This window comes from Coenobita brevimanus, chromosome 39, assembly GCF_032717465.1.
Source record: "Coenobita brevimanus isolate Jiangsu-jjx chromosome 39, ASM3271746v2, whole genome shotgun sequence".
NCBI classification, from domain to species: domain Eukaryota; kingdom Metazoa; phylum Arthropoda; class Malacostraca; order Decapoda; family Coenobitidae; genus Coenobita; species Coenobita brevimanus.
In genome coordinates, this window is record NC_136992.1 from 19,991,098 (window position 1) to 20,000,313 (window position 9,216).

The window sequence follows — 9,216 nt, forward strand, 5'->3', positions numbered from 1 at the left end:
ATGGGTGTTTAAGTGTGAATGAGCTGTGAAGTGTTGGGTCATCTTCATGAGTGAATGGGATTATGGGTAAGAGATAAGATGATTAATATGAATTAGGAATAAGGTTCGAGCCAGAACTGATCCTTGCGGCACGTCGGCATTAATCGAGCGGAAATTGGAATATACATCATCTACTTCTATCTTTCTGTCGCTACGATATGAGGAAATCGGAGGAACAAAAAACTGATAGGCCATAGCAAGGGAATATGGATAACAGAGAACTGTGACACACTCTATTGAAAGCTTTAGAAATATCAAATGGCTACTGCATGGATTCTCCATGTCGGTCAATTGACAGATGAATGGTATGAGTCAGGAGATTGAGTATATCAACAGTGGATCTTTCGTGGCAAGAACCATACTGTCTATCACTAATTAAGCCATTGGATTCAAGATTGGAAGTCAGGTATAATTATTCCCTTGTACAAAGGAAAGGGGAAAAAGAAGTGTGTGGTAATCATAGGGGCATTTGTCTTCTTAGTATAATAGGAAAAGTGTACGGTAGGATACTTATAGACAGAGTTAGAGAAAGAACAGAGAAATTAGTTGGAGAAGAACAGGGAGGCTTTAGGAAGGGAAGAGGTTGTGTAGATCAGATATTCATTCTTAGATCTTTAGTGGAAAAGTTTCTAGAGAAGGGAATGAAGTTGTATGCGGCTTTCATGGATTTGGAGAAAGCATATGACAGGGTGGATAGACAAGGATTGTGGAAAGTGTTAAGAATATATGGAGTAGATGGGAAGTTGTTGAATGCTGTGAAGAGTATGTACGATGGTGCGAAGGCTGCAGTGCGTGTGGATGGTGAACTAAGTGAATTTTTCTCTTTGAAAGTTGGTTTGAAACAGGGATGTGTCATGTCTCCATGGTTGTTCAATCTGTACATGGATGGGGTAATAAAAGAGGTACAAGATAGGGTAGTGGATGTTGGAGTGGCTCTGGTGAGAGAGGATAGTGTTTGGAAACTCCCTGTACTGTTGTTTGCAGATGATACTGTGTTGTTGAGTGAAGACGAAGGGGAGCTGCAAGGCTTGGTGGATGAGTTTGAGAGAGTGTGTAAGAAACGGAACTTAAAGGTGAATGTAGGGAAGAGTAAAGTGATGGTCTTTGAGAGAGGTGAAGTTAGTGAATGTACAGCGAGGTTAGATGGTGAGGAATTGAAAATGTGAGTACTTTTAAGTATTTGGGTAGTGTGATGAGTAAGGATGGAGGTTTGGAGGGTGAAGTGCTTGAAAGGGTACAGCAGGGAAGAAAGGTTGCTGGTTCCTTGAAAGCAGTGATAAGAAACAGGGAAGTGAGCATGGAAGTGAAAAAGTTACTACATGACAGTATTGTGATACCAACTCTAACGTACGGAAGTGAAGCTTGGACATTGTTGGAAGGACACAAGTCAAGAGTGAGAGCAGTGGAAATGAGTTATTTAAGAGGAGCCTGTGGAGTCACGTGGAGAGACAGGCTGACTAATGAGGATATAAAGGAGCGTTGTGGTGTGGATGTGTGTCATAAAGACTAAATGTCATAAAGACTTTGTAGTTACTTGTAGAGAAGTATATTTTAGACTTGTGGTCGAGCGGCTTTATATCTTGTAGTAGTTTCCCCACCAGATGTCATGTAGTGACGGGAGAGGTAAAGAATAGTATGGGACTATTTTTATTTGTCTTGGAAATATTAAACAGGTATAAGAGTATAAGTCCCGTGTAGCTACCTCCCTGTCTCGCTATCTCTCTCTCTTTCTGTTCTAAGGCTAATCTCCGTCTCGACCTCTCTCTAGGGTCGCTTGTCTCCTTCTCTGTTGCCTCTTCTGTGGCTAATCTAGGTCTGAGCTCTCTTTCCTAAATTCTGGTGTAGCAGGGGTGTGTCACGTGTGTTCCTCGTGGGTCTTTGTTCACGAGAGGACTGCTGACAGCTAACTGCATCATCTCCTTACTGGCCGCTGTCGTCAGCTTTCCTCAGTGTAAGCATGTTTAGCATTGCTCAATTCTCGCAGACACAACACCTTCTCATCATCTGACTTCCTGCTTCTATCTGTCTCTCTATCTATCTATTTATCTATCTATCTATTATGATTTGCAATTATAATATGGAGACCTACCACATGTGGATGTGATAGGAAGCGTTATGAGGAACACACTGAGGTGGTTTGGCCATGTGGAGAGGATGGAGGGTGAAAGAGTGACGAAGAGAGTGTATGTGAGTGAGGTGGAGGGGGGAAGAGGGAGGGGGAGGCCGAGGATGAGATGGAGGGATGGGGTGGAGAGGTATATGAGAGAGGGGGGTGTGAGTTGGGAGCAGGGCAGTGAAATGGCGGGGGACAGGGCGACTTGGAGGCGATTTGTTTGTGGCCACCCCAAACGGGATTGAGGCGTCTGGCAATAGATAGATAGATAGATAGATTCAAGATGTTAACACTATGCTTATTAATTACAATCTTAAATACTTTACCAACAGAAGATGTGATAGCTATTGGTCAGTAATCAGAGGGGTCAGAGGAACTTCTTTTCTTTGGAATTGGGTGAATATTTGCTTCTTTCCAAGAATTAGGGAATGAAGTAGTACGTATGCATAGTCTGAATAATTTAGCTAGAACAGCAGCAAGTTCTAGGGAACACTTTTGCAAAACGGATGGAGGAATTCCATCTGAACGTTAAGCTTTGTTGGTTGATAAATTGTCTAGTACAGATTTTAGATATCTAGTCTGTATTTTAAGTCAAGTTATTTCTTGAGAATCAAGTTCTAGTACAGGGACGTTTTAGCTGATTTCCTCTAAGGCAGAACTTCTGGCAAATGTGCTGCCTTGGATGTTCGCTTTACCACCCTGACCATGTACAGTGTTGCAATCAGATTTTAGTGGGGGAGTGGGTGATGACTTGTTAAAGGCGTTACTGGAATAATTAAGAGTTGACCAGAATATTCTATTGTTATTAGGATTATTTAATAGTTTGGAATACAAATGTGGGCGATTATGTGTGTGTATGCGCCAACGCAAGATCGTGCTAGAAGAGTGAGAGAAGAGTTCTGGACAAATGTAGAAGTGTGCATGGAAAAGTTTGGAAGGAATGAGAGAGTGTTTGTGATTGGTGATATGAATGGTAAAGTTGGGAATGTGAAGGTGGATGGAATAGTTGGTGAGTGGGGTGTGCCTGCTGAGATAGATGAGAATGGGAGTGCGTTAGTGGACATTTGTGCTGGGAGGGGGTTGGTGATAGCCAATACCCTCTTCAGGCATAAAATGATCCACAGGTATACATGGCGAGTGATGAGAAGGGTGGGTGGTGAACTGAATGAAAGGAAGGCAATGATTGATTATGTGTGTGTGGATGAAAGGATGAGAAGATGTGTAATGGATGCAAAAGTTTATAGAGGTTGGGGGAGTGGACTTTCTGACCACTACTTGGTGGTGGCCAGAATTAGAGTTCAAGTAAGATGGATGAATAGAAGAAGGGAAAGACGAGAGGAAGGAGTAGTTGCAAGGAGAGTGGAAAGGTTACAAGAGGATGAGAAAAAGGCAGAGTATAAGTGAGAAGTGAAGGAACGATTGGGCAAACATGAATTGGAGCAGATGGGAGACGTGGAAGGTGTGTGTAGAATATTTACAGAAGAAATATGTGCAGCATGTGATGTGGCGTGTGGAAGGAAGAGAAGACGGAGGGGGGTGCAAGGAACAGCGTGGTGGACTGAAGAGGTGAAACAGGCTGTGGCACAAAAGAAGAAAGCATACAATGAATGGATGAGAAATAGGGGAGTGGAAGAGGTTGAGAGGCGGAAGAGAGAGTTATATGTAGAAAGAAAGAGAGAGGTGAAAAGATTAGTAAGAGAGAGTAAGAAGAGAGTGGATGAGGAATTTGAGTGTAAAGTGGAGGGACTGTAAGAAAATGTTCTGGAAAGAGGTGAAAAGAGTAAGACAGGGTGGAAGTGAAGTTAGCAGGGGAGTGAAAGATAAAAATGGTAGATTACTAGTGGAGAAGGGAGAAAAAGTGGGCAGATGGAGAGAACACTTTAAGGAATTGTTGAACGTAGGGGATGGAAGTAATGCGAGTATCAGTGGCTGGGGAATGGCTGGGAGAAGGAGGGAAGTGAGAAGACAGGAAGAAATCAGTAGGATAGAAGTTGTGGAAGCAATGAAGAAAGTTAAATCAGGGAAAGCCCCAGGAATTGATGGAGTGTGTGGTGAAATGCTGAAGCATGGGGGAGAGATAGTAGTAGAATGGATGTGGAAGATGTGCAGATTGGCCTGGGAGGAAGGTAAAGTCCCGGAGGATTGGAAGTCATGTATAATTATTCCCTTGTACAAAGGAAAAGGGGAAAAAGAAGTGTGTGGTAATCATAGGGGCATTTGTCTTCTTAGTATAATAGGAAAAATGTATGGTAGGATACTTATTGACAGAGTTAGAGAAAGAACAGAGAAATTAGTTGGAGAAGAACAGGGAGGCTTTAGGAAGGCAAGAGGTTGTGTAGATCAGATATTCATTCTTAGATCTTTAGTGGAAAAGTTTCTATAGAAGGGAAAGAAGTTGTATGCGGCTTTCATGGATTTGGAGAAAGCATATGACAGGGTGGATAGACAAGGATTGTGGAAAGTGTTAAGAATATATGGAGTAGATGGGAAGTTGTTGAATGCTGTGAAGAGTATATACGATTGTGCGAAAATTGCAGTGCGTGTGGATGGTGAACTAAGTGAATTTTTCTCTTTGAAGGTTGGGTTGAAACAGGGATGTGTCATGTCTCCATGGTTGTTCAATCTGTACATGGATGGGGTAATAAAAGAGGTACAAGGTAGGGTAGTGGATGTTGGAGTGGCCCTGGTGAGAGAGGATAGTGTTTGGAAACTCCCTGTACTGTTGTTTGCAGATGATACTGTGTTGTTGAGTGAAGACGAAGGGGAGCTGCAAGGCTTGGTGGATGAGTTTGAGAGAGTGTGTAAGAAACGGAATCTAAAGGTGAATGTAGGGAAGAGTAAAGTGATGGTCTTTGAGAGAGGTGAAGTCAGTGAATGTACAGTGAGGTTGGATGGTGAGGAATTGGAAAATGTATGTTTAAGTACTTGGGTAGTGTGATGAGTAAGGATGGAGGTTTGGAGGATGAAGTGCTTGAAAGGGTACAGCAGGGAAGAAAGGTTGCTGGTTCTTTGAAAGCAGTGATAAGAAACAGGGAAGTGAGCATGGAAGTGAAAAAGTTACTACATGACAGTATTGTGATACCAACTCTAACGTACGGAAGTGAAGCTTGGGCGTTGTTGGAAGGACACAAGTCAAGAGTGAGAGCAGTGGAAATGAGTTATTTAAGAGGAGCCTGTGGAGTCACATGGAGAGACAGGCTGACGAATAAGGATATAAAGGAGCGTTGTGGTGTTGATGTGGATGTGATAGGAAGCGTTATGAGGAACACACTGAGGTGGTTTGGCCATGTGGAGAGGATGGAGGGTGAAAGACTGACGAAGAGAGTGTATGTGAGTGAGGTGGAGGGGGAAAGAGGGAGGGGGAGGCCGAGGATGAGATGGAGGAATGGGGTGGAGAGGTATATGAGAGAGGGGGTGTGTGAGTTGGGAGTAGGGCGGTGTAATGGCGGGGGACAGGGCGACTTGGAGTCGATTTGTTTGTGGCCACCCCAAACGGGATTGAGGCGTCTGGCAATAGATAGATAATAGTTTGGATGCTTGGTTGTGATGAAAGTTTGATTCAGCTAGATTAATTACTGCTTCTGCATAGTTTCTAGCAATTTTAAATTGACCGAGTGATTCAGATGATTTTGATTTTAAATAAAAGTTATATGCTAAGGACTTTTGGGTCGTTGCTCTGGCACAGTTACTATCATATCATTCTGGGGAGTCCGATATTTTAGTGATCTGTTGACTGGGTATGAACAGTTCCATACAAGCTTGTTTTAAAGCATTAATCTTGGACTGGATAGAAATAGTGTCACTGGAGAAGAAAGACTGCAATGGAATATCAGCAAGATAATTTCTGAATCCATCCCAGTCTGCCCAATCAAAGTCATCTGATCACCGTGACTGGTTCAGAACGGGGAGGTTTGGGGGAACTGATTAATGAGACTTAGATGATATAATGGTCGGAGGATCCAAGCGGTGACAGTACTTCAATCCTGTACTGATCTGGATTATTTGTCAGGAACAGGTCCAAGAGATAGAGGTTATGGTCAGGATTATCCGGTATTCTGGTTGGTTGCTTCACCAACTGAGTGAGATTAAATAATTACATCTTATTAGTATTTTTTAGATAGTATTTCTATCCACTTATATATTGCCAGATGCCTGAATCCCATACGGGGTGGCCACAAACAAATTGCCTCCACGTCGCCCTGTCCTCCGCCATTTCACTGCCCTGCTCCCAGCTCACACCCCCGTCTCTCATATACCTCTCCACTCCATCCCTCCATCTCATCCTTGGCCTCCCCCTCCCTCTCTCCCCCTCCACCTCACTCTCATACACTCTCTTCGTCAGTCTCTCACCTTCCATCCTCTCCACATGGCCAAACCACATTGTGTTTCTCCAAATGCTTTCTATCACATTTACATCCACACCACAACGATCCTTCACTTCCTCATTTGTGAGTCTGTCTCTCCATGTGACTCCAAACGCTCTTCTCAAATAACTCATTTCCACTGCTCTCACTCTTGTGTCCCTCCAACAAGGTCCAAGCTTCACTTCCACACGTTACAGTTGGTACTGTCATGTAGTAACTTTTTCACTTCCATGCTCACTTCACTGCATCTTATCATTGCTTTCAAGGAACGAGGAAACTTTTTTCCTTGTTCTACCCTTTCAAGCGCTTCACCCTCCAAACTTTCATCCTTACTCATCACACTACCCAACCCAAGTACTTAAATGTACTCACATTTTCCATTCCCTCCCCATCCAAGCTTACTGCACATTCACTGACTTCTCTTCTCTCAAAGACCATAACTTTACTCTTCCCTACACTCACTTTTAGATTCAGTTTCTTGCACACTTTCCCAAACTCATCCACCAAGCCTTGCAGCTCCCCTTCGTCTTCACTTAACAGCACAGTATCATCTGCAAACAACAGTACAGAGAGTTTCCAAACACTACCCTCTCTCAGGAGGGCCACTCCAACATCCACTGCCCTACCTTGTATCTCTTTTATAACCCCCTCCATGTACAGGTTGAACAACCATGGAGACATGACACATCCCTGTTTCAACCCAACCTTCAAATAGAAAAATTCACCCAGTTCACTATCCACACGCACTGCAGCTTTAGCACCCTCATACATCCACTTCAGAGGCTTCAACAACTTCCCATCTACTCCATATATTCTTAAATTTTCCACAATCCTTGTCTACCCACCCTGTCATATGCTTTCTCCAAATTCATGAAGGCTTCTCTAGAAACTTTTCCACTAAAGATCTAAGAATAAATATCTGATCTACACAACCTCCCTGTTCTTCTCCAACTAATTCCTCTGTTATTTCCCAAACTCTGTCAATAAATATCCTACCATATACTTTTCCTATTACACTAAGAAGACAAATGCCCCTATGATTACCACACACTTCTTTTTCCTCTTTTCCTTTGTACAAGGGAATAATTATACCTTACTTCCAATCCTCCGGGACTCTGCCTTCCTCCCAGGCCAGTCTGCACATCTTCCATATCCATTCTACTACTCTCTCTCCCCCATGCTTCAGCATTTCACCACACACTCCATCAATGCCTTTGGCTTTCCACATTTTTACTTTTTTCATTGCTTCCACAACTTCCATCCTTCTGATTTCTTCCTGTCTTCTCATCTCCCTCCTTCTCCCAGGCATTCCCCAGCCACTTACACTTACATTACTTTCATTCTCTATGTTCAACAGTTCCTGAAAGTGTTCTCTCCATCTGCTCACTTTTTCTCCCTTCTCCACTAGTAATCTACCATTTTTGTCTTTCACTCCCCGACTAACACAATTGCCACTCTAACTCTCTTTATCTCTTTCCAGAACATTTTCTTACAATCCCTTCACTTTACACTCAAATTCCTTCCAAATTCCTCATCCACTCTTTTCTTACTCTCTCTTGCTAATATTTTCACTTTTCTCTTCCTTTCTACATAAACCTCTCTCTTCCGTCTCTCAACTTCTTCCACGCATCCATTTCTTATCCATTCATTATGGGCTTTCTTCTTTTGTGCCACAGCCTGTCTCACCTCCTCATTCCACCATGCTGTTCCTTGCACCCTCTTCCGTCTTCACTTCACCCCACACACCTCATATGCTGCACATATTTCTTCTGTGAATATCTTGCACACACCTTCAAAGTCCCCCATCTGCTCTAATCCATATTTACCTAATCGTTCCTCCACTTCTCTTTTATATTCTACCTTTTTCTCATCCTCTTGTAACCTTTCCACTCTCCTTGCATTTACTCCTTCCTCCTGTCCTTACCTTCCTCTTTTTCTCCATTATACTTTGACCTTGATTGGTCCACTCCCCGAACATCTATATGCTCTTGCATCCATAACGCACCTTCGCATCCTTTCATCCACACACACATAATCTATCATTGCCTTCCTTTCATTCATTTCACCACCCACCCTTCTCATCACTCGCCATGTACATACACCTGTGGATCATTTTGTGTCTGAAGAGGTTCACCAACACACTCCCGGCACAAATGTCCACTAAAGCACTGCCATTCTCATCAATCTCAGCAGGCACACTCCACTCACCAACTACTCTATCCACCTTCACATTCCCTACTTTACCATTCATATCACTAAATCAAAAACATTCTCCTATTCCTGGCAAACTTTTCCATTCACACTTCCACATTTGTCCAGAACTCTTCTCTTACTCTGCTTGCACGATCTTGTGTTGGCACATACACGCACACAATCGCCATATTTGTAGTCTAACTTTCAATCTTACCCACACAATCTTTGACCCAAGTGATCCATACTGTCTTATACTCTTTTTCCATCTTTTACTCACAACTATACATACTCCTTCCTTTGCCCTCTCATTCTCACCTACTCCTGCACGTATACCCCATCCATACTCCCATTCTCTCACACTTTCTCCTCTCCATTTAGTTTCAGTTAATCCACATACATCCACTTTTGCACCCACAAACACCTGGACAATCTCTTTCTTTCACCTCATCATTTGCATCCCTTACATTCCATGTCGCCATCCGTATTATGTCCTTTGTTCGGTCCTTA